Below are 27191 nucleotides of genomic sequence, written 5' to 3'. Positions count from 1 at the left end.
ATCTCTAAAATATTTAGAAAAATTTTCTTGCCATCTCCTCAAGAAACAGGCGATGTTCTTGTTTGCTGACTGGTTCCAGATTGTTGTTGACCCTTCTGCTATGGATCACATATTTTACTGCCAGTCGTCTCATGGATTTCCAAGACTTTAGTCCTTACTTGAACAGCAGCCATCATGATGTCCCCAGAAAAATAGGGGGTAGAGAAGTGGCAGTGTGGGGTGAAGGAGAGCTGTTTTCTTTTTTACTGGCATGTGCTAAACCTGGACATAGTTAATTCCATAGCGTGCTGCCAAAACTAGACTAAGACCTTTCAAAAAAGTTTACTGACTGCTTGGCTTTAATGGGAGCAAATTGCACGTCATAGAAGCTCAAATCCAGGTAGTAGATACGATTACTTTCATACCCACAAAGATCAAACCCCTCTTTGGGTGACACTTCTGAGATGATTCACAGTCCGGTTCTGAGCCTGCTTCCATGTGCTGTGTGGAGAAAGTCTGCCATCTTCTCTGGAACCAAGAAAGAGGAAGATGGCGGGGGAGGGGGCAGTAGAGAGAATGAGAAGGAAGGAGAGGGACAGGAAAAGGTAGCGGGAAAGGGAACAGGAAGGGAAGAAAAGGAGGGGAGGAGGGGAGGAAAGGAGAGCAAAAGACAGAGAGAGCGAGAGCACTAGTATTCTGACTTTCCCCCCCTGTGGTGTTTGGACCCCTAATCTCCTGCTTCACTTTGCATCCCAGAACTTTCCCTTTCTGAGGTGATTGGCTCTTGGGACTCTCATTGTTTTCATTAAAAGCATGCACCCTATCCTTGAGAGTTTCCTTGGTCTTTCTCTGGTGCCTTCCAGGATTATCTATCAGACCATAAATATCTAATATTAATGCATTCACCAATATCTAGGGAATTTCATTTGGAATAACATCACTGAAGTATAATAGTTTAATATGTGGTTCTTGGCAGTATCAGTAATCAAGGTATGGTGTCTTTATGTTTTTTCCACTAGCATGAGATTAGAATATGTCCCTGAAATCTTTCTGCCATCTTTTGGTTTCCAGTCTCAATTTTTTTTGTGTAACTGCTTGAATGAGAGTACACACACATACTCATCATCGAAAAGCAATTTTCAACTAAAGTGCAGTTTTAATCCACATTTATGAAAAAAAATTCCTAAAGCACATGATATCTAGAGATTGAACTTTATCACAGAGAAGATACAATTTGTATTTTAGTGGGATTACTTAGACTCCATCTCCTTTTTTGCCTGTCTTTGCTTTTTACCACCAAGAGCCTTTGCAGAAAGGACTACTTGTCTCAAAGAGCAAATCCATGTTCCCAATTTCTTATTATACTTGGAGTTTCAGTTTATGATTCAGTTTATGGTAAAAAATCACCAAGGTTTCAAAACTCCAATTCATTTTTTGTGTATAATTTTAAAAACCTCTCCTTAATGGTTTCCTTAAGAAGGGGTTTTCCAAAAGCCAGGAGAACTGAGTCCTAAGATGCAGGCGGCAGGAGATCAGTCTCCTGCTTTCATATAAACCCCAGGAGACAGAATCTCCCAGCAATAGCCAGAGTCTTCCAACCCATCCATCTTCAGACCTATGGGAAGTTGCAAGCACAGAATAACCTGGGCCCTCCCTACTAAATATTTTAAAACTGTAATTGCTAACTCTGCAAATCAGGCTCGTATAGAGAAATAAAATCAAGGGCATGGATTATTTTTCTAATCATAATACCATCTATTTAAAAATAACTTAAATTCCAAAGAGTGTGTGTGAGGAGGTCCAGGCAAGCAATATATATATTTTAAAGGTTCTGTCTAGCAGTACGCTCTGAGTTTGATAACCCTGGATTTCGTGGTTCTCGAGGGAGCTCCGTGCCTGACTGAGCCTCCAGAGATAGTTTGCGAACTCCCAAGGTAAGATTTAGACCCTGTGGAAGTCAGCCCAATTATTCCAGATGGCACAAGTCACACAATTCTTCCTCAAATCCTTGGTCTCTAGGGGCTACTTTGCAAAAGGACATGTTCATTTACCCTAAAGCATTTAATTAAGAAAGACAACAAATAAAATCCTCTTTTAATCACTTCGCATGTTCAAGAGTTTTCACAGTGAGCATTGCTCAATTTAAACCACACATATGGAGGCTTAAACATGTACTTTTGAGAAACAAAGGGATTTATCCCCTTTTAAGGGGTTAAAATCTAGTAGATGTCCACTTCATCAGGCACTGGAGAAGGTCGTGGGGAGACGATATGAAGTTTTACTCTCTGCCAGTTTGTTACACTTTAATGGAGGAACAGGTACATAAATAGTTTTCTGCAGTAACAGGCAGAATAAAATGAACACTCAACCAAAGCACAAGCAAAATGCTATAGACACCCAAAGTAATAATGATGTTGAAGTTGCCAGATAATGATAAAATATTAATAATAGTTTAGTTACATCTTTTTATACACAGACACTCTGCTAAGTGATTTATTTCATTGTAGTATTGAGTCTTCATAACAATTCTTTGTAGCAGGTGCTATTATCATCTTCATTTCACAAATGGAAACCAAAGCATGTTGAGGAAGAAATGGTTGGCTGATTTGGTTGGGTGCAGGCAGGGAGATGCACAGAGGAATATCATTTAAGCTGAACCCTGAGAGGATGGATGAAAAGTAGGTGCAGAAGGAAGAAGGGAGAGGGCTAAGTCCATCTGGATAAGGGAACAGCAAAAGATGCAAAGAACATAGAAATCCTCAGCAAAGATAAAGGGACAATGGTGTTGAGAAACAGAGAGAGACTGGAGGAAGGGTAGCATTAAAAAATGATATCCAGGGTGCACAGGTGGCTCAGTGGTTGAATGCTCGCCTTCCAGGCAGGAGACCTGAATCTGATTCCTGGACCATGCATTTGTCCCCCACCAAAAAAAAAAAAAAGACATCCGGTAAAGCATTTGGAACACCACTGTACAGCAGACTCAGCAGATGTGGTGCTGGGAGAGGAGGTGAATGAATGGGTTTCTCAGCTCTAGTTACTTACCTTTTTTACTGCTGTTGGGCTGCATTAATTGATATTTGTTTCTTGTCCATGTTAAAGGCACTTTTATTATTGCTTTTGATCCTTTAACCTGTTTCATAATTCCTTTCCTTTTCCCTGTAAACAGTAAGGAAATGCAGTCACAGCTGAAGAATACGTTGGGATACCATAAAAGCTTGAAATGTGAAAGAGAGAAAAAAATTTATATTGTTAGCACATCAGCAAAATTGAATGAGTTGCCAGAGAGAGGCAGGTAGAAAATTTTGGAAGGTAAAGGAAAGATGTAGGTCATCAGTTCCAATGATAGGAGAAGTTACTGAACCTTTTGTGAATACCTACTTTGTGCCAGCAATTTACCTCCACTATCTCTTCTAATTCTGCCAGCAAGGCAACATTATTCCTGTTTTACAGCTGACAAACTGATACATAAGGATGCTGAATACTTGCCTGACATCACTGCAGTTAGCAGGGGGGATGCATGTTTTGAAACCCTGCCTATCCAATTGCAAACTCATTTTTCTTTCCATTATGACGAATTGCCTTCATGAAAACTAATAATCAATCATTCAGGGTCTTATACTATAGTCTTGAAATACTGTGCATCTGCAATGTAATATGATATATTTAATATTTAATGTATTACTTACACAAAAATATTGAACAAATATTGAACCAGTTAAGCTTTGTGATCCTACAGCAAGTTTTCATGTAGAAATATTTGAGATACTGAGTACTGAATCAAACAGAGGTATAACATTGTCTCTATTTATCACTCCGTGTTGGTTTGTCAATGAAAATATGTGTGCAAACTGTCTGTAAGCACAGTTCAGATCATTAAGTCCTTTTAGTACTATTAGTAATTTTAGGAATTTTAAAGGTGGTCTTCAAGTTAAAATGGATACTCTTTCAGAAAGCTGGAAAAGCTGTTTGACAGCAAAGTTGGGGAAAAAACAGATGAAAGCTGAGAAGTAGAGCATGCATGCAGGGCTGCCCCAATCATCTAATCCATTACCTTCTGAGCTGTCAATCTTCTTGTAGAGCCAAAATATTTTTCAGATGAAAAAGAAAACGGAGTCTTTGAATAGAAAGCTGTGCCCAGAGCTTATTACCATGACTTGATTTAAAATTGAACTCAAGAGCATTTAGAATTGGTTTAAATTCTAAATTAAAGTCTAAATTGGTTTAAAATCTGAGTAAAGGAGCAAGAGGGCAATGCTATTGATGAACCCATACAAAGAGAAATTATAGATTTGTATTCTTTATTTAGTGCTAATCATGCCTTATGTCTGTGTAGGTCTGTGTAAATGTCAAGCAGATGTTTTCATATTTATGTATTGGATTTGATCAGCAACCCCCATGGAGTAGAGTAAGAAATAGAATTACCATTTTATGGTAAGAAAACTTAAGGCCTGGAGATATGAAGCAATTTGCCTTTGGTTCAGCATTAAGGAAGAGTTAGGAGGGTTAAACTTCTTGTCTTCTTGACTCCTAGTTCAGGGTTCTTTCAGCTCCTCTAGCATCTTATGTAACACATAAAGCTGCTACAGATCCCGCATCTTTATCTTGGTGATTCCATAGCAATAGAGAGGAGTGGGAGCTGAAGTCAGGGGATTCTTTGATCAGCAATTTTGGGAAACTCTGCATTTGGTAAATATTCCAGCTGCGAGCACTATATTTCAGAATTGTTTTCTTTGAAAGATCAGGCTTATATTAATTGCACTTAAAATTTCTTTTAATGTTCCTAGGGATAGTTTGAGCAGTTGAATCAAAAGATGCATGACTTCAGTTCATTGTTCCAGGGCAGATAAAAGAATGTGAAGCATCCATTAAAATGATGTATATGAATAGTTTTTTAGAAAACAATATAGTATTATCACAAGTACAATAAATGGAAAAGCACATACAGAGAAAAGTATTTTTTGAGTGAATGGATTAATAATTTCCCTATTTGCAATGATTATACATATAATTAAGAATACATCATTACCTTCAGTTTAAAAACCACCAGGCAAAAGAAAAAAAAATAGGAAAATAGCTATAGGATGGTAAACTCCCCTAAAGCTACCCTCAGAAACTCAGTTTCCATAGCTCGCCACACTTTGACTTGATTTTCTTAATGACTACCTGGATATTTATTTGGTAATTATGAGAATGAGGGAGTTCTGAGTTGTTGTAGATAACGGCTCTCTATAATTCATTTATAGATTCATTCAGCAAATGTTGAGGTCACGCTATAATCTAGACACAGTGTTAGATATTTGTTTTACAATAGTAATGAAGAAAAATACAGCCTCTTCCCTCCCAGCATTTATAATCTGATGGAGGTTACCCATTAGGAAAGTAAAGTGATAGCTGTAAGTTAAGGGGCTATGAATACAAAGGAAGGGAATCCACTCAGAATTGGGGGTCCAGATTTCAGTATCATCTAAGTTTAGAAGCAAAGATGAAGACAGTTAGTCAAGAATGAGAGAAAATTGCTCCAGGTAGAGGGTATATGTTTTCAAAATCGTGACCCTGAAATAGAGTCGGAAATGTTCTTGGAACTGAAAAGGCATGTAGTAAGGTTGACCTGCAGGTTGTACAAGGGAGAGTGGCATGAAATGAGGCTTAATAGATAAGTAAAAGCTAGATTGTTAGGATTCTGAGCATTTAAGGATTGTTTGCAATGAAGAGATATAGTCAGATTTGTGTTCCAGACGTATCACATTGGTCATTTATAAAGAATGAAGTGCGCGATGTCTAGAGGCAAGAAGTTTCATCATGAAGCTTTGTTAATGGTTCAGGTGTGACATGGATTGTAATAGTAGCAACAGGGATAGAGAGAAGTAGATATATTCAATAGAAAATGCAAGATTTGGTGAGTGATGGGGTAAGAGAAAAGGGTGGGCATGTTGGGGTAAGAGAAAAGGGTGTCTAACAATAAGTTTCCGGTATAAGTAATTGAGTCAATGATTGTTCTCTTTCCCGTTCCCTGAGTATGATGCATAGAACAAAAATATGTTTGGGGAGGCTAATGGTGATTTTGAGGATTCTTGTGCATATCCAAGAAGAATGGTCAATTTTGTGCCCAGAATGGTTCTGGACACAAAAACAACAGCTGGAGGCACTCGACAATGTGAAGTTAAGAAAGCATACCTGAAACACATCTCCTAAAAGCTCAGATAAACTAATATTATTTAAAATCATCAGTAAGATTAGTTCCCTATGCCAAATTGCTAACAACTCTTATATAAAAAAAGAGAATAAACACTGAAGAACATTCCTATAGATAATAAAAGCCTTATAGAAAGACATGCCACCAAAAAAGTGCATATGCAGTGCATTTTTCCTAAATGTATATGTATAAATGAAAACACAGAGGATATTTTTTACATTTTTCAGTAATTATTTGTTGGTGATAGTTTTAGCATTGTTATTTTGAGATTGATCTGTGTAAATAAAGTAAATTAGAATTTACATAATATTCAAATCCTATCATGCCTTGTAACCTTAAGAACCAGGAAAAGAAAAAGAAATGATCTAAATAAAAGATGCTAATAAAAAATCCTGTAGCCTTACTTGATGTGGTTACACAATGAATATCCTTGCTCTTAAGAAACATATAGAGAAGTATTATGTGTTCAAGGATCATGATGTATGCAAACTCCTTTCAAATGTTAAGGAAATTTTGGTTGACAGAGAATAGGATAGATAGAATGATATGGCAAATATGGCAAAATGTTAAAACTGATGTATCTCGGTATCTGGGGAGAGATATGTTGGAGTTCTCTGTGTGGGTTTTGCATTATTTTTGCAACTGTCCTGTAAGTTTGAAATTATTTCCAATAAAAAGTTTAAGAAAAAAAGGAAAAGTGAATCTTTATGTTTCTGAGATGCAAGGAAACAATATTAAAATTATACGTTCATAAATATAATGTTTACATATTTTAAAATTTTTTATTAGTTTATTTTCAACTCCTCAAGAAAATTAGATGCTTTCTGTACCATTTTGTACAGTGACTCAGTCAGGGCCATGGCAAATATCACTTGAATGCTAACTGTTGAGTTAGTTGAGTTATACAAATGGATTTGCCAGTCGCTCTCCTTTAAAATGTCAAAACTAAGTGAGAATCTGGGGTATGAAGGAAGTACAAGTATCAAAGAGAATCTTGGGCAGATTTCTTCTTTGCCTCAGTTCCTCATCTGTAAAATGGAAACAGTAGTAGTATTTTTATATAGTTTAAAGTGAGTATTAAATGATAAAATCTCTGTAGAACACCATCCAGCCTGCCAGGAACAGAAGTATTCAGTAAATATTAGCTGCTGTTGCTGCTGTCACTGCATAAACATGATGAAAGGAAGTCATGCTATCTGCAAACACCAACACTTCTGAAGCTCCTTAATTAGTATTCTTGGGGTCTCTCATGCTGGTGTTGAAGCTGGTAGCATTGCACTCCAACACAGTTACAAAACCTGCTAAGGTTATAATATTGGATCCATGATCAGAATCTTCTCCAAAATGGCATAACTCAAGGGACATCTGGCTTGCAGCATGTCAGCAGGCTCCCTGATCCTCAGTTAGCTGCTGTGGGCACTCTTGGTCACTGATGGGTTCCTACACAGAAGCTGATGGGTCATCTGCAGTTGACCACAGTGAAAGGTGCCTCTCACCTGAGGACCCCCTCCAGCCTCATTCCTTTTTTTTATGCTTGTACAAATGAATTTATCACATTAGTAAACTGACTAATGTAATGTAATGTTAGAAATGCTAAGTATCATTTTTAAAAACATATTGCACATTGCCCTACCCCTTATTATTGACAGCCCCTTCCAACATGAAAAAGTTAGAAGGGGCATAGCTCAAATACCCCTCAAGAGTGGGATAGAAAGATCAAAGATGGTTGTGGAGTTACACAGAAAAGGTAGGATTTAACAAACAAGGATGGCTGCTGAATCATTATATGGATATTTCTTTTAGTTTCCAGTATCTTAGAACAGTTAGAAGTAAAAACCTAAAATTGTGAAATTGTAATCCATACCAAACTCTAAAATCTGTTCTATAACTAATTGTTGTCCTGTGCTTTGAAATTTATTGCTTTTTTATATACATGTTATTTTTCACAAGAAAAAGAAAAAAATGTCAATTGTGATGATAAAAACAATATTTATTCCTTCTAGCCTCCAATGTTCTGGAGCAGCTAGAAGGAAAAATCTGAGATGATGGTATGACAGCCCATGACAAACTATGAGATCTGTCCTGTAACTACTTGTTGAAGAGTGCTTTGAAAACTATTCCTTTTTTCTTTCTTTGCTTCGTATATGTGTAATATTATACAATAAAAAAGTTTAAAAAAAAGGAAAGTAAAGTGGGGGGGAACACACTTTTGTAAAGTGGGGGGAACGCATCTATGAAATAACAATGGAAAGCCAAAAAACTGTAACTTTTAAAGCAACCATTTTCTTTATGTATGTAATTGCAAGATCAAATTATATCCTAAAATGAGTGACTTCAATTACTTAGTTCAACATGCAGTAAAATAAGGGGGAATACAAAGTGGTTAAGGCCCCCAGAGATGTGACATAAGGAAGTTTCAATCCAACAAGGGGCAGCACCCTTTGCAGATAAGACACAGCCTTTGGACACAGGATCAGAAGCACAGGTCCCTTTCAAGGAAAGTGCTGAAAAAGTTGACGAGACCCCAGGAAGGCAGGTCACCTGATTAATAATTGTTCTCACTCTGTGGTTGCTCCTGGAGGTGTTCACAAATCTGCAACAGAGTTATCAAAACTTACCTCTTATGGAAGCACAACCACCACCCCCAAAAAACTAAAAACAAAAACAAACCTTGTATTTTGAGAGGCTGTTTTATATATATAATCTGATATTTAGAGATAAGAATGAAGCTGAATAGGTTGGCATTAAAGTAATTCAGAACATAGGGATAAGGAAGACAGTGGCTATATTTTAGAACCACACATACCCTTTGAGACCAGTAGAAGAAAGGTTTATTTGATCTGTAACTGAAATTTTTTGTAGTGCATAATCTAGTTCATTATTATGTATCTGTATAGCTCATTTGAACAATTGAAACACAGGAAGCACAGAAAATGAAAGAGGTCCTTTAATCCTGTAGAGATTATTGTAATGCTTGGAAACATCCTAGAGTATATTAAAGCAGTTTCTTTCTTGGCTGGAAGGGCACCTGATGAGCAAGGCATCATCTGGTAGCTTTCTCTCCTGGCTTCCTGTTTCATGAAGCTCCCCGAGAGGCGTTTTTTTTTCTTCATCTCCAAAAGTCACTGGCTTTTGGGCTGTCATGGTTATGTTGATCTTCTCTGGCTCTCTCTGAATCTCGCTCACTGTTCAAAATGTTTCCTCTTTTAAAGGGCTCCAGAAACTTCTCAAGACCCACCCAAATGGGTGGAGACATGTTATCATCTACTCCAGTTTAACAACCACTCTTGACTAAATCACATCATCCAGAGAGATGATCTGATTACAATTTCAAACATACAGTATTGAATAGGGATTATTCTGCCTTTATGAAATGGGATTTAGATGGAAACATGGCTTTTCCAGGGGACATACATCCTTTCAAACTATCACACTTCACATTTCATCTATTGGGGTTGGTTGGGACTTTAGTTATAGGTCTTGAAGGAAAAAGAGGTGGTGGGGGCAGGTCATGAAATAGAAGCATCTTTCAAGCCAATTACCTCAGGGCATTCTGTTGCAGTTTCATCTGGTGAAACAGGATTAGTCACTCCAAACATAGGAGTGAGGGCTGTTTCCCAGGGGAAGTGGTTATAAGGTTTAGCAGGCCCGGATGGGTTATTCTCTTTAGGTGGAGGTTGGATGGCAGACTCCTCTGGGCAGACTGGAGGCCAGAAAGCTGTTTCCTCAGGCAGGCTGGAGGTCTGGAATCTCTTTCCTCAGTACAGTCCACTATAGGTCTATGTAGCAATGGCTCAGCAGATTCCAGGTATTTTTTCTCCCCGTTGTCATCGTTATCAAGCCATATATATCCATCCCATGTTTCAGGATCCTATTCTTTTCCATTCAAGGACTTTTAACAGAAGACACCCTGAAAGACTAAGATTTTAGTTTATGTTGTAAATCTGTTACTTGTGCAATGAAGCTCTGTGTCTGGTTTTCAGAGATCTCACATCTGTGACCACAGGAGATAAGATTTTCTTTTAGGGCAAACAAGGAAACTTGTACATTGTTTATACAGTGCTTAAGTTGAAAATTTGAAGCCTTCAGCTTATCCCTTTCGTTCATTACTGTATCCAGCATATCTAACAATCAGACATCATTAGACCTCTTAATTCCTTGAAACTCTGATTGGATTATCTCATTTATGGAAGATGTGCCTTAGTTAATAGCAGATGTAATCAGCCACAGAGGCAATCAACTGACTGAACTGTTAATCAGCCAGCCACAAAATGTCCTTGCAGCAATGGTCAGGCCAGTGCTTGCCTGACCAGACCACTGGACATCGTCACTTGGGCAAGTTGACACCAGATCCTAATCATCACAGTTAAAGCTCTGCAGTCATGGAGAGTTTCTTCTGGAAGAGTAGGAAGAAAAGCAGCAGGATAAATTTCTGACAATGATCAAAAGTGACATTGGGAAAGAAATTAAGAGAATTTTGTAAGAAGTGAATCTATCGGTAGAAAGGGCTTTAACAGAATGAGGGGCATAAATAACTAAGTGAGAGCCCATACATAATTCTACAATAGATTCTAAAAGTTTTGCAATTGCAGCGATGGACCTCATACAAAGGAGATATCCCTTGGCTATGGTATCCAATTGCTGGTTATATACCTGTGCTGATTTCCATCTGTGATGGACCCCAGAAAAGCCGTATCCTTTAATCTTCATTCAATATTGCTGGCTGAGAGCGTTTTGATTGTTCTCATGGAGATGTGACCCACTCAATTGTGAGTGGTAACTTTTGGTTAGATGGCTTCCATGGAGTTGTGACTCCCCCCCATTCCAGGTGGGTCTTGATTAGTTTACTGGAATCCTTTAGAAGAGGAAACATTTTGGAGAGAGTCCCTTTTAGAGCCACGAGAACCACAAGAGCCCAAGCAGCCAGAGACCTTTGGAGATGAAAAAAGAATATACCCCCTGGGAAGCTTCGTGAAACAAGAAGCCTGGAGAGAAAACTAGCAGATGTCACCATTGTTCACCACATGCCTTTCCAGTTGAGAGAGGAGCTGTGAACTTCATCGGCCTTTCTTGAATGAAGGTAACCTCTTTTTGGTGCCTTAATTTGGACATTTTTATAAACTTGCTTTCACAGTCTTAGAACTATAAACTAGCACCTTAATAAATTCCCCTTTTAAAAGGCCATTCCATTTTTGGTATATTGCATTCCTGCAGCTAGCAAACTAGAACAGCACCCTAGAGAGCTCCGTGTTGATCTCTGCTTTTGTACAAGGAAACCTAAGGTGTTCCTGTCATTGTTATGGACAGGGAGAAAAAAACAGTAATTTGCAATTAGAGTGTTCTAGAGCAGGAGTGCAAGAAAACTATGCTTTTTTTCATTGTAGGAATGCTGACTATTTCCATCCCAAAAAAGTGGCTCAGTTTGTTTAGCTTTAAACAATGTTTACAAAGGTTGAGCCATCAAAGAAAAATAGGAATCCAATTTCTACAACATCCTGCAAGGTTTAAAACTATCTTATTGGTGTTTGGTCTTGGGCAGAGGGAGAGTTAGAATGTTTGAATTCAGTCAAAGTCTAGGAGGAGGTCCTAGCATCCGGGGCAGGTAGAACAGAAAGGCCCTTACCAGTAGGCTATGTGTGCCATAAGTTAGTTGGAATAGCACCTAAAAGAGAGTGCTGTTTACATTTTATTTCTTTGACTGAAAGGACAGGAATATGTATGGGACTTAATTCCGTATCCTTGTCTGTTAAACCTGGTCCTGAGAATTCCAAATGGATTTTCCCCGTTTGGGAGAAAGATGTGTGTTTAGAATAATCCCAGTATAGCTCTTCCAAAAAGGTGACTCGGGGCAGAAGGGATTAGTACAAATTGATGGGTACCTTATAAAGACAGAGAAGATGGCCCTCATTTCCAGTTATCAAATTTATTTCGCCTAAAGATGTGACATGGACAACCTCTGCCATAGCAGTCACATTGAAAGGCACCTTGCCTTCTTAGAAGGCAAAGCGCATCTGTGGAGGCTGCTGCTGTTGTTGGTTTGTTTGTTTTTTAATTTTGTTTTTGAGTTTTGGGCAGTCTCTTTTCAAATGTCTAGGCTGTTTTTGGTAATTACAAGTACCGGAGTTCTGAACGCTGGTGCCTAAAAGGATTCATTAGGAGCTTATTTAGCTGCTGCAATTGGAAACTCATGGTTTGTGCTAATTGTATTTGCACTGTTTTAGCTTGGATTTCTTTTTTTTTCCTTAGCATTTTTAAAAGTGTGATCTAATTGATCTGTAAGATTTGCTAAATCATTGGGTTCCATTGTGGCCCAATTTAGTTGTTTACTTTTTAGAGTAGTGCTTAGTTCTTCTGAAAGGCCATTAGCAAAAGTAGAATTAAATAGGATAGAGGTTTCACAGTTAATATGGTAAGGACTGGAGTGTTGTTTAAAGGCTCTGTGAGCCAGTTATAACATTCATATGTGGGTTCATTGAGTTTCTGGGTATACTCTTGGATCTGGGGAATCCAATAACAGTAATTTGGAGAAAAACTTCAGGTTTGACCTAGACGGTCCTTAGCTAGCTTAACCTTAGTTTGTCAGTAGTTCTTCATTTTGAAAAGTCGTTTAAGGGATCTTTCCAGTTAGCTCTGTCTATCCAGATTTTGGCATGACCTTCCCCAGCAGTCATATGAAATAATTGTAAAAGATCTGAGTGTCCAGGCTTATAAATCTGAATATAAGATTAAATGCATTTGCAAAACCCACTGGGTTTCAGTAGGATTTGGGAAATCTTGTTATTATAGAAGGGGAGTTAGGCTACAGTAGGACATAGAGGAGGAACTTAGGGGGTTGAAAGAAGGGTTAGAACAGTGAAAACCAGGAGTTCTGGAAAATTTGTCACCCTTGATAATGTGCTTAGATAAATTTCTGTTAGTCTTTATTAATGTAGTATTTGTTTCTTGAAGACAGGCAATTTTAAGATTAGTTATATGTTTGGAAGCTTCCAAGTACCAATTAAAATAAGTACCAACTAAAAAGATAGTTTTAGAGCCTTTATTTTCTAGTTGAGCACACAAATATACCAATTTAGGCATGTCAAAAGGTCCCTGTAGTGGTCATTATATTTCAAGATTTTCTCTAGTGTGCCAGGTCCAGTGGAATAAGATTTTACATGACGCAGGACCATAATTTTCATACAAGAAACTAACGTGTGCTAGATGGTGGTGCACCATTAAAGTTCTTAGATGGATTGAAACTCATTCTTTACATTAGTTCTGATTGTAAGCAATCCTGAATTCTAAACCTGAGAAAAATTGCCTGGGTTTTGGACATGTGTGATGTTTTACAGTGTTCCTTTCATGGGATACTTGCTTTACCTCATGGACAGCCTGTGTTCTAGTTGTTGGACCTACTACCAAGTATCCCTCATTGCATGGACGTTGTCTTGAGTATGACAGGTGACCTTCAGTCATTCTAGCTTGTCCGTCATCACTTTATGATTTCATGGAGTCTCGCTCATAGAAATCTGAGGCTTCTCATCAATGGGTGGCTGACATATGTTTAAATATCTGTCCCATACCCACCAAAATAATTATTTAATTGTTCACAGTCAGAACATAGGTCAAACTGATTGTTAGGGAGGTGCCCCTCTACTGAAAAGAGATCAATACCAGTACCAAAGTGGGGATTTTCAAAGCCTTATTCGAGTATTCACCAGACAAGGAAATTTTCCTTGTGTACCAAAAAGGACAAATACAAAAAGGTTGCTGCCACCAGCCGAAACTAAAAGTATGAAAATTCAAATACACAAAAGGGTTACTGCTACCGACCCAAACCAGAAGAACCAGAGTTCAAATTCCCTTTACCAGGAGACACCTAAAGAAAGGCTAGAACTTAACCAAAGGGAGCTGGCAGCTCCAGAGTTGTCAAGTTGGTGGTTGCTTTGGATTCCATCTCTGACACAATGTAATGTCAACTAAGATACAACAAACTAAATTGTAGAACAACAAAGGTATTTGTTTGGGATCTTAGAATTGCAATTTGGGAAGCACAGATTCAGGTGCCAACCCAAATCACGTCCTGTCTTGGTGCCTAGAGGCAAGAGTTTTTAAAGAAAAAGGAAAAGATTACATAAGATGTTTGTGGTTGGTGGATATTTGGGGTGCTCCAAATGTCCTTCAGGTTAGATAGTTTATTGAGTTATTTATCTCATGGTTTGTTTAGGGTACCCAGATGTTCTAGGGCTTTGAGGAACATTTTTGCTTGAGGCTTTGCATATTTGGGCAGTTTGTGATATCTGCATAAGAGTAACCTTCTCAATGACTTTCTGACTCCATTTAAAAAACAAGAAATTTATTGATAAAACTTGACATACAGCCATACAGCCATTCTTTATTTTTATTTTTATTTATACAAAAACGTACAAGTGCATATATTCTTAACATACAAACATTCTATACATGGTATACAATCAATGGCTCACAATATCATCACATAGTAGTACACTCATCACCATGATCAATTTTTAGAACACATGCATCACTCCAGAGAAAGGAATAAAAAGAAAAAACTCATACATACCATACCCCATACCCCTCCTTCTCATTGACCTCTAGTATTTCCATCTACCCAATATATATATATTTTTAATTTTAACATTTATTCCCCCTATTATTTATCTATTTTTAATCCATATGTTTTACTCATCTGTCTATACCATAGATAAAAGGAGCATCAGACACAAGGTTTTCACAATCACAGAATGATGCCCCGATAAATTTTGCGAAAGCTATATCATTATACAATCATTTTCAAGAATGAAGGCTACTGGAACACAGCTCCACAATCTCAGGTGCTTACCTCCAGCCACTCTAGCACATCACAAACTAAAAACAGATATGTATGCAACGCATAAGAATAACCTCCAGGATAACCTCTTGACCCTGAAATCTCTCAGGCACTGATACATTATTTTTTCTCATCTTTCTCTCCCCCCACCCCTTTTGGTCAAGAAGGTTTTCTCAATCCTTTGATGCTAGGTCCCAGCTCATCCTGGGATTTCTGTCCCATGTTGTCAGGGAGATTTACACCCCTGGGTGTTATGTCCTAAGTAGGGAGGAGGGCAGTGAGTTCATCTACCACATCCTGACCCCATTTTAATTGCTTAGCCATAGTAAATGTATTTTTTTTTAAATTTCTTTAAATCTTACAATGGATTGAAACACATCAATGTGTTTAAGCCATGTATTCATAATGATACTAAGGAAACCTGATTGATGCCTTTGGTAGCATAATATGAAACCCATTCATTATTTTGAAAATTGTTAAATAAAACAAATACTATTAATCACAAAAGAAAATCATTACAGAACAGCCTAAGGCTAATGTTGGATTAGGGAAAGGTAAAGATATTTAAGGGTGAGGGTAAGGTTATATATGCTTATTTATGAATATTTTGATTTCAAAATCCATTTGCATTGATTTACAAAAGTACCACAACACAGCAAATAAAACATTCATAAATAAGAAAACTAGAGCAAAGGGAAAATATTGGCAGGAAAAAATAAGATGAAACTAGGGTTGAGTATAATACACAAAATGTGGATCATCAAATCCTGTGTGTGGACAACAAATTTAACTGTGTGCTTCTTAGTGGCAAATGAAAAGAGGGAAACACTACCAGTAACACATTTCCCAATGCTATTGTCATTAAAATCTAAAGGAAATTCACTCCATGAGTCCCATGGTATAATGTAGTGAAGCATTTTTTTTATTATTAATTAAAAAAAAAAATTAACTAACACAACATTTAGAAATCATACCATTCTACATATGCAATCAGTAATTCTTAATATCATCACATAGATGTATGATCATCATTTCTTAGTACATTTGCATCGATTTAGGAAAAGAACTAGCAAAACAACAGAAAAAGATATAGAATGATAATATAGATAAAAAATAAAATATTAATAAAAATAAAAAATAGAAAAAATATATAAAAAAGAAAAAAAAGGAAAAAGAAAAAAAAACAAAAAACCCAAACAAACAAACAAAAAAAACTATAGCTCAGATACAGCTTCATTCAGTGTTTTAACATAATTACATTACAATTAGGTAGTATTGTGCTGTCCATTTTTGAGTTTTTGATTGCACAGTGTGTATCCCTTCAGCTCCAATTACCCATTATCTTACCCTGTTTCTAACTCCTGATGGTCTCTGTTACCAATGACATATTCCAAGTTTATTCTCGAATGTCGGTTCACATCAGTGGGACCATACAGTATTTGTCTTTTAGTTTTTGACTAGAATCACTCAGCATAATGTTCTCTAGGACCATCCTAGTGAAGCATTTTTAAGAATATTCTTAACAGAGTGTCAGAGCACCCTCTTGACCAAAGGTTTTGGCAAAAAAATAAATATGGCTAATCCTAAGAAGAGACATGCTGTGGTCCAAGTATTCACTTCATGATGGTCAGGCCAAAATGAAAGTATTAATTTTATAATATCTAGGGGAATATAGCAACTGCATTCTCTTTATGAGGTCATTAATAAGAATTTTTCTCAATAAAACATACAGCAATAACATCATGTTCCTGGAAGAAACATGAAGTTTTCAAATTGTTTAATTTAATCTAGAGCACAATCTAGAAAGTTCCTAGAATTTTCCAGGATTTTTTTAGCTGAGCAAGAGTCTTGTGCTTACCTGACATTGATGGGTAAAGGTTAGTGTTTTTCTACCTTCCTGTATCTATTTGTATTCACCAAGTTTTTTTGTTGGGGGGGAGGGGTGTACGGGTGAGTGAGCTGGTGTAAAGGAAATAGAGTGCTCCCAGGATACAGCTCTTTGAAAAGTCAAAGATATTAGGATATTAGAATATATCTGATGGACTAGAATGGTCCTGATTGAAATCAGCTGTTGGGGAAGAAACTCATCATTCAGGAAGGCAAAGTTTGATGATCTGAACTTAACAGAAGGACCTGTTCTGTTTAGGTTCTGAGTGTAGGGCCTGGATCTCCTCTTGTCCCTGGCACTGTAGGGCAGGAGCTACATAGGAGTGTAAACTCAAATTCCTAGTCATGAATATTTGTAGAATAAAGATCCCAGAACTAATTTGGCCTGAAGCTCCTGAGATTGTGTAAGTCTGGGGAGAGTTAAAGAAAATTACACGTGGGCTTTCTTAAGGTCAATAGCTGTAGAGATTTACTTTAAAGGATTCATCTCGTACCTGTTCTCTTCTGGCAGTAGAAGAGAGGAGAAGAATTCAGATACGAATCCTAGGAGGAAACCTGGGTTTTTCTGACTCATAGATATAATTTGAACATCAAAGGAAAGTCATTTTGAGTTTTTCTCATTTTCTTATGATTGGAATAAGGTTATGCCTTTTGCTTTTTATATTTTTGGCAAGAATACCACAGAAACGACGTTATGTCATCCCCAATGCATCATATAGATATACATATAGAAAGATAGATAATTTTTTTTTTTTTGCATGGGCAGGCACTAGGAATCAAACCTGGGTCTCCAGCATGTCAGGCGAGAACTTTCCCTGCTGAGCCACCATGGCCCACCCCAAAATCTATATTTAATTAGTAACATTGAACCAGTGTTAACTTCTTGGTTTTGGTAATGGGTGAGGGAAGCATAGAAGCTCTCTATACTATTTTTCAACTCTTTGGTAAGTTTAAAAGCAATTCAAAATGAAGACTTTGTAAAAAAAGATTTTAGAAAAGAAAGGGAATATTTTTGTGTACCCTCCTCTGCATATAGCACATGATGTATGACTGTTTTCCAGCCATGGAAAGGACAGGTTAGGTAATTCCTGCTGTACTAAACTTCCTATGAAGAGGGATAACTTATCCCAGCTTCCTCACCCTGCAGTGGAACAATGATGCAGCATGTTGCACACATTCTCTAGGAGGGTTTCCAGCTGGCCTGAACCTCAGTAGTCCACAGCAGTAACCCCCACATTATTAACCAATGGTGCGCTGGTAAATGTTTAACAGCAGGTTCTTTGAAAGAAAAAAACCCCAAATGGTAGCTGTATTCGTTTCCCAACTGCTAAAAAAAATACCATACTGTGGATTGACTTAAATAGCAGAAATTTATTTGGTCACAGTTTTGAGGCTAGAAGAAGTCCAACATTGAAGCAAAGGGAAGGTGAGGCTTTCTCCCAGAAGACGGGGGCATTCTGGGTCTGGCTGCAGGTGATTCTTGGTCCTTGGCTTTTCTGTAATATGGCAATACACATGGCAGCATCTTGTTCTTTCTTCCAGTTGACTTCTAGCTTCTTTGCCATTTGGCTTCCTCTCTGTGGCCTTCTCTTTAAGGCCTCCAATAATAGAATTAAGACTCTTCCTGATTCAGCTGACCACACCTAAACTTAAAAAGTCACCTTTTCAAAAGGTCCTATTTACAATGATTGCACCCACAGGGATGGATGAAGATTAAGGACATGTTTTTCTGGGGTCCATAATTCAGTCCCAAACAAGCCCAAGGTAGCTGTATGGCATCAAATGAATACGTTAGTCTGTCCTAGAGCTGGACCCAGGACTATGACCTCCATGCCATGTTTTCTCCACATTGTCTTAATTCTAGCTAAAGGTAGACTAGCTAAAGGTTCTGGAAGAATTTACACTGGAGTTGGACCTTAAGGGATGATGATGTGGACAGATACTGGAGTGAGGCCAGCTAGACAGCTCAGAGGGACACACGGCTTCAGAAAACAGGGTTCTCATCTTATGCAAGAAATGGTTAAAGTCATGTTTGCCAACTACTGCATGACTGATTTCAAGCTACCAAATGTGAAACCACTGAACACCAAGTTGGAAGAGATGTACAGAAGCATGCCATTATATATCCACCGCACAGACTCAATGGGAGTGAATAACCTCAACAGCATAGATATTAGTAAAATAATTAGAAGGTACCTTTGTTTAGTGTTCTGGTTTTTGCTTTTTTACACATGAATTTTACTGGGACTTACAAAAAGGAGAAGATTCTTTCCCACTGACAGCTGTTCAGGAAATGGAAGTTAATACTCTGCAAAGGGAGTGGGAAGAGTGGAAGGGCTTATAAGGATTTAGGGAAAGGGTGTGAGAACAGTTTCAACTGGGTCTTGTGACACAGGGATTTGGAGGCTTGTTATCAACAGTGATCAAGGGAGGGGAGTTAAAATGTTTTGTTTACAATAACGTCTGTGCATTTTTCCACTCCCCCACACTCCACCCCTACACTGAGGAGATCTAATGAACTTCTGGTCATAGTAGGTTGCTATGTGCAGTAACTTATTCTTATTATGGGTGGGAGGCAGGGAGCAGCCCAGTCACTGGTATCTACAATCCTCCACCAAGCAGCAGATTACATTGACCATAAGACAGACATTACATACACCACAAGGGTATAAAGGACAGCAGAACTCTAGGAGTCCCCAATACAGAGATAATAACTCCACAAAGAGTTGCCACCGTGGCCAAAAGGGGAATTAAAACTTTTCCCAATTACTAGGATTATAGGGTAAAGTGTTATATAAGGCAGTGGAGACATAGGGCTGTCCCCTTGTACAATGTGCTGCAAATGAGAAGATCCTTTTTCAAATTTTCTGATGCATTGAATTCTGCCAGGCCAGCAGTCCTATTCACAGGGGTCACAATCTAAGGAAGGAAAGTAGCACCTGAGGGTGTTAAGCTTATACAAACCCAACATTGGATTCAATTGTGAGCATGAGTTATTACTGAAGCCCTTTGTAGGAAGACATTTGCTAGGGTGCTATGAGACAAAAGAAAGATGTTTATGGGGAATAATAAAGGTTAATTCCTACTGATCTAACAGTATTCATGCTAGAGTTCTGTTGGATGACAACAAGGTAAAAGGCAGAGGAACATTATGGGGAGGATATAAATATCAGATATTCTCCCCTTGCAAATCTTGAGAGTTTTCCTCCATAACATCAATCATCAGTCTAGGCATGAGGAGGGTCATAGTTATACATAAGTTTCCTGTGGGAATAGAAGGCTGTACTGCTACAGCTGTCCATGTGGGAGGCTGCCTGCCAGCAGACCCATTGATGTACCAAGCAGGCTTGGAAATGATACCTGTGCCTCCTATCATGGGCATTTCAACAGCTATTTCAGGTAGAGTGACTTTAGCTTTGAATCTTTTATATAGGGCACTAGTCTGCATTTCTCCATTCAGAGGGCTGGTATTAAAAATGCTTTGTTGTAGCAGAGAGGCTTTCCAAATGGTCAGCATTCTCAGTTGGGCACTGTCAAAGTATGGTTTAGAAACCACGTTGGTTATCTACCCCTGAATAAGGATGGCTGTTTTCAAGGTGGCTGGGCATCTTTGCATCGGCCCCTAAACACTTGCTGTATGGCATTATCTGCAGCACACAATTGCTTTTCCAGGGGGCTGTATCTCAGTTCTACCCCTTTCCATAATTGTAAACAAAGCCAAGAGGCATTCATTTAGAATGTTGCTTCTCCCACAGACCCCACCCAAAGCCAATATCAGTGTGGGCTACATTTGATCCACAGGGTAGATTTGGATCTATGCGTCTCAGAGCTTGTACCTGTGCTATCACTCAGTTTACCTTTTCAAAAGCACCCTACTGGAAGTCCTCCCCTTTCTAAGTATGAACCTTTCTAGTTGACATGTTCAAAAGTTTAACATTTGGGCTAAATGAGGAACTAAAGGTTTTCAATACCCCAATAACCCCAAGACAACCTTTAGTTGTTTTGGTGTATGTGGCATAGGAAACATTGTACCCTTTCAGTGAATGTAGAAGGAGTAATTTTTGTCTTACCCAACCATACAACACATAAGAATATGATAGGGCAGCCATGATGTTGAAGTTGTCACAGTTGCCCATCCCCAACTCTGAAGTTGAGATAGCACTGAGCTTAAGACTTCTATAAATTCTAAAAGAGAATTACTGGTTAAAATGACACCATAAATATAGTGAAGTACAGTTACACTTGTGGGGCCTTTCCTAAATCCTTTGAGACTGAAGCAGATGGTTGGACTATGTACATAGCCTTGGAAGAGCATGGTAAAAGTCCTTTGTTCTCCTTCCTATGTGAAGGCAAAAGCAGGTTGACTGGCCTTATTTAAGAGAATACTAAAGAAAGCATTATTAAATTCAAAACAACGTGATAATGACATAATTGAATACTAATTCCTTGTAGTAAATAGGCAACCTTTAGAACTGATGCATACAAAGGTGACGTTATTTTATCCTTTGCTTCCCAAACCTCTTCCAAATGGCATGCAGTAGATTTCACTACTTGTTCTCCTTTGTAGCCATTCACAGGACTTCTAACAGGGGCCATGCTATGGTCACCACTGTTTGGCAGACTCCTTTCTTCTTACTTGAATGTAGTTGTTTTCAGGGCATTTTTTAGGGCAACCCCATACTCTCATGGCAGTCCTCAATCATCTAGGAGGAGAGCCACCTTTCCTCACATGGATGATAGTGGCCAATTTGGGATTTGCCCCATGAATAGTTGTCCTGCTATCTGTTGCAAAACAGTTAGCAATCCCACTAGAGTTTTTAGGGAGTCCCCATACTCTCCCAGTGGTTCCCATTCACCTGAGAGGTCAGTCCCTCTCCCTACACGGATGATAAAGGTCAACTTGGGGTTTCCACCATAGAATCTCCCCTCCCAATACTCATGATTACTATGGGTGGTGGCTCTTTGGTCTCCTGGCTGGCTCGCCAATTGTTCCAGCCAAGCTCCTGAAGGGCTTGGGTCAACACAACCCTAGGACAGAAAACATACTAGGCACAGAGTTAGTTATGAATTTTATTGGAACTCATGAACAGGAGAAGATTCTTACCCAATGGTAGCCAGTCAGGAAATGGAAGTTAATGCTCTGCCTACATTTGTTTTTTAATTGAAAGTTTATATAATTTAATTTTTAATAATGGCCATGTTTAACCAATATTCAAAATTCCTGAAAATATAACAATTGTCTTTCCTGAGCAGGTATAATCTGGCTTCAACACAAGACTATGACATTAACACACACTTAATGGATTGTCCTTCTTCCTTGTCTCACTTTCCTACTTTCTTACCATGTTTCCTGCAATCATCTCCCAAGTAAAACCACTTGTACCCAAATCTTAACTTCAGGGTCTGCTTGTGGGTGAACCCAAACTAGGCAGAAACCAAGAAATCTTTAGCATATACCAGAATTTTACATTTTTCTTTCTGAAAACTACCATGGATGTAGCTATTCTATGGTACTAGTAAGGAATTATAATAAATAATATTTATTGAGAACTTTATACTAAACACTGAGCTAAACTCTTTGCATGGATTTGGCCCTCAGAAACTGTATGATATAAGAACTATCATTACCCTATTTTACAGATGAGTAAACTGAGATTCAGAATAATTAAACCATATATCCAAAGTCATAAAGCTAGTAAGTGACAAAGCAACTTTATATCCAGGTAAGTTTATTGGAAACCCGTGTGTTGGTCCAGGGTAATATTAGCACTCACTTAATACACTCAAGGAGTCTGACTGGAACATGGGATTGGATAGAAGGTAAACCCACTTGTTTGACAGCTGAGTGACAGAGACGCCAAGTCTGCAGAGAGGGTAAGTGTACAAGCAGCAGTTTGGCCATTCTGTTTTGCCCTGTGAGTTGGAAGCAACACTCTTCCCATGGAGTCTGTGTTTAACGTATAAATAAATAATCCAAATGTAAATTGCAATTCCGTGGTGTCCTCCTTCTTTTCTGCTTTGGGATATAAAAAGCACCTGCAAACATATGCTCCTGCCAGATTTTTCTTTGTGGTGCCCTCTCCATGAAGACACTTAGAAAAAACAACAACCCACAGTCTCTTTCTCAGCTTGCCTCTCTGGTTTGTTTGCAGAGGACAAAAATATTGTACACATGGTTGAAGGTGGAGCCAGAAGAGGGGAAGCATTATACTCTGGCTGCTCAGGTTATGTATTACAGAGGATAGGGCTTCAAAAAAGAGCGCAGGGTTCTGCACAGTATAGGTGCCCACTTATACTCAGTGTTGAATTAAACTGAACTGTAAGCACTTGAGAAGACAATGACAGTTTGCTTCCAATGAGAGTGTCCTGAAGAGAGACCATTGTTTTTCCACCCACACCATCTCCTGGCTCTTGGGTTATTGCCATTATAATTAACATTAATTATGGTGCTATGGCACTTTGACAATTTTAGTTTGTGACTTAAATAAAAGCAAAATGATAAAACCACACAAGTTAAAGCAGTCAGAAGAATTTTTAATTTGGTAAAGCAACAAGTTTTCTCTTTACTGAAGTTCTAGATCTTTGTTCAAGCTGCTACTACAGCAAGAAACAAAAAAGCAAACAAACAAATACAAACTTAGGGGTTTTCCATTTTCTCCTTTGAAATCTTCATACTAAGAAGTAGAGAGTAACATTGTAGGTACTGTCGAGACACAAGATCACACAATGGATTCTTTTGGGGTTTTCATTTGTGTGTAAATTCAATATCATAACCTAAGCAGGTAGCAATATTACAATCTAAATGCAAAAGAGTTTATGCCAGCTAGAAGTTCATCGGAGGGCTCCTGAATGTGTGAATGCAATGCCTGCAGCTTGTATTTCTGAGCAAGTCAATCCGAGCTTTTGCAGTCTAGAAAGAACTTCACAGATACCTAAATTACCTTTGCATATTTGAGGAGAAAAATGGCAATAATTGACTTGAACTGAGCTAAACTGAATTGAATATTAAGTCTAACAGGTGGAAAGTAGAGTAAATAATTATATTCAATGTCTTCCAAATGAATGTACAATTTCACCACATTTTCTACAGTGAACTCATATAACCTTTTAAAAGACAGTAATCACAGTCTTTTTTTTTTCTGAAGACACATGCCTTCCCCCAAATAAAATGGTTTGTTTTCTCTATTTCTGTTCTGATCAGAATACTCTATCGAATAAGTAAAACATTTATGTGCCTAGATTTCATGGGATAAAATTCAAAATTCACCCAGATACGTTTATTTCTCCACCATCTTTCTGTTTTACTTAAGGAATAGTTGTTATTGACCTTGGATAGGGTCAGGACTAGGGTGAGACAAATAAGTTGCTTCAGGCATAAAATTTAAGGAACTATTCACCACTGGGATTACACAAGGGGCTTGACCCAGCTACCAACAAGCCAGAACTTTCAGCACTAGCCCATCTCCTAATAGTACAGATTGGTAAACTTGAGAGTGGACCTTTTGCTCCAACCTGTGACCACTTGTATGCTGTAATGCACTTTATTCATTCATAATTAGTTCACTCAGCAAATATTTATTGAGCATTTGCTATGCACCAGGTACTTTCGTAGGTAATTTGTTGAATATACAAAAGTGACAAAAAATTCCTGCCCTCACATTCTAGTGAAGGAAGACAAATCATATACAAGGAAAATAAGAAATTATATGGTGTAGGAAACATACTCTGTCAAAATCAAGAGAGAAGGGGTAATGGAATCTGGAAGTGCCAGCAAGAATTACAATTTTAGATGGCAGTGGTTACGGTGGGCAACAGTCAAAAGAAGGCATTTGAGCAACGACTTGAGGGAAATGGGGAGTAAGACATGGAGATATTTGGTCCAAAAACATTCCAGGCTCAGGGAATATCCAGTGCAAAGGTCCTGAGGCAGGAATGTGCCTGATATATTAAAAAGCAGTGAAGAGGACGGTGTGGTTAAGCAGTGAGTAAGGGAGAGAGGAATATGGAATGTGTCAGGGATATAAGGGGGCACAGGTAAGACCTACTGTCCATTGTAAGGACTGTGGATTAAATTCTGAAAGAAACGGGGAGACACTACAATGTTTTGAGCAGGTGAGTGAGATAATCTGTTTAAGTTTAAAATCATCATTCTGGATGCTTTGTTGATAATGAATGTTAGGAAGTGGCAAAAGTGAAATCATGGAGACCAATTAGGAGGCTATTGCAATATTCTGAACCAAAGATGGTAGATCGGATCACCTTGGTGATGAAAAATGGTTGAATTCCAGATATACTTTAAAATTAGAGCCAACAGAATTACCTAATGACTGGGTATAAGGTGTGCTAGTGGAGAGCCAAACAGAAACAAAACTAAGACATGAGTTTTAAATGAGTGCCCAGAAGGAATGAGTTTCCATATGATGAAATGGGGAAGAATATGGGAGGAACTGTTTTATAAGTAAAGACCAGAATTTTAACATTGGATAAGTTTGGGATGTCTCAAAGACATCTAATGAAGATTTCGAGAAGGTGTTTGAATATAAGAGTCTAGAACTGGTGGGGAAGTCCAGGCTATAGATAAATATTTTAGAGCCAACAGCATAAAGAAGTTACTTGAAACTGTGAAACTGGATGAGATCACTGAACAGGTAGTTGTATAGAGAAGAGAGCAAGGACTGAACCCTGGAGAACTCCAAAGTTGAGCTGTGGGGAGGAATATCAACAGACCAAGTAGTGTGAGAAGGAGCTGCCAGGGAAGTAAGAGGAAAACCAAGGAAATGTGGTATCAGAGAAGCAAGTGAAAAAAAGGGTTTCTAAGAGGGAATGATCTGATGTCAAATGCTTCTAAAAGTCAAGTAAAATGAGGCTGAGAGTTCCTTACTGGGTTAAATAATGTGGAGGTCATTGGTGAGGGCAGTTACATTGGAACTGGGAAAGAAATAAAAACCTGATTGAAGTGGATTAAGAGAGGAAGGAGAGAATGGGAAACAGAGAGAATAGACAACTATTTCAAGGAGTTTTGGTGTAAAGCAAAGTAGAGAAATGGTACAATGACTTTTAGGGTAATTCAAGGTCATAATGTGTTTTATTTTTAATAAGATGAGAGAATTAAAAGATGTTTCTATACTGATGGGAACTGGCTCTTGCCAATCTGATTACCTGGTTGTGGCGCTCCTCTATTAATATCCTATTTTCCAGGAACATTTTTATGCTCACAGCAAGTAGTTTAATGCTTTCTATAGAAAAAAATGTACTTGAAATCATTTTAATAGGAAAAGAACCTGGTAGATGTTTAAATGCAAGTTAAAAAGCAACCCCTAGGCTGGGAAATTTGAATGGATATAGGTTAAAAATGCAAAAATTTCTAAAGAAAACATAGAAAGAAAAATATCAACCAATAAAACAATAACTGTAGGTTGATAATAAGTAATAAATTGCCATGTTAGAAATTCGTCACCATAGGGACTATGCTATTATGGTCTCTAACTCAATCTTTGTGTCAATATCCAGGAAATGTTTTTGCTAATGATTTAAAAAACAATGCTTTTCAAAAGAAGCTCCTAAAATGGAAGTGTTGTCTCTAAGCAAACATTAGCAGGCCTGAATTCACAGCCACAATTGTATGCAAGATGCATCACATTTTTCTAAATTACATTTCTAATTTAATTTTAGGACTGAGAAATTCAATCTCAGTCATTCCTGGAACTTCCATGCCACCAAGGTTAGGCTAAACTCCTGAAGTTGGGTTTACACAGTCCAGATTATTCAGGAAGAAAGCCCTTTGTCTTTCAGTCCACCATGGTCATTGTGATATTTCCATGTGGACAGGTCAGTACGCTCCCTTGAAGATGCATGCTCAACAGCATCTTGGTGGAAGCTAGAAGCCCTTACAACTAGCATTCTTCCAATTTAAATGCATAAAGCTGCTTGTTTTCCCCAGGCCAGTCTTGTATTCTAGGCAGAGAAAGGGCAGGGGCAATAGGAAAAGGAGTGGGTGCCTGATAAAACATGCTTTCCCGGTCTTGGACAAGCTCCCCCCTTTCCAAAATTGACAAATTGTGCCTTTATTCAACTAATACTCATCCCCATCCTCTCTTGTTTCAGTTTAAGCATGCTGTGCTGCACTAATCACTCCAATCTCTAGGTGGGCTTACAACACAAAGGTTTATTTATTGTTCATGTTACATGTCCCTTGCAGGCTGGCTCTGGCTCTGATTAATGTCTTCTTAGATACTGCATCCAAGTTGATGGAGTTGTCCCTACCTGAGACACGTGGGCACCGTCAGCTTGATGGTGATGAGT

This window comes from Tamandua tetradactyla, chromosome 2, assembly GCF_023851605.1.
Source record: "Tamandua tetradactyla isolate mTamTet1 chromosome 2, mTamTet1.pri, whole genome shotgun sequence".
In the NCBI taxonomy this organism is placed as follows: Eukaryota; Metazoa; Chordata; class Mammalia; order Pilosa; family Myrmecophagidae; genus Tamandua; species Tamandua tetradactyla.
Note: the sequence above shows the minus strand (reverse complement) of the source record.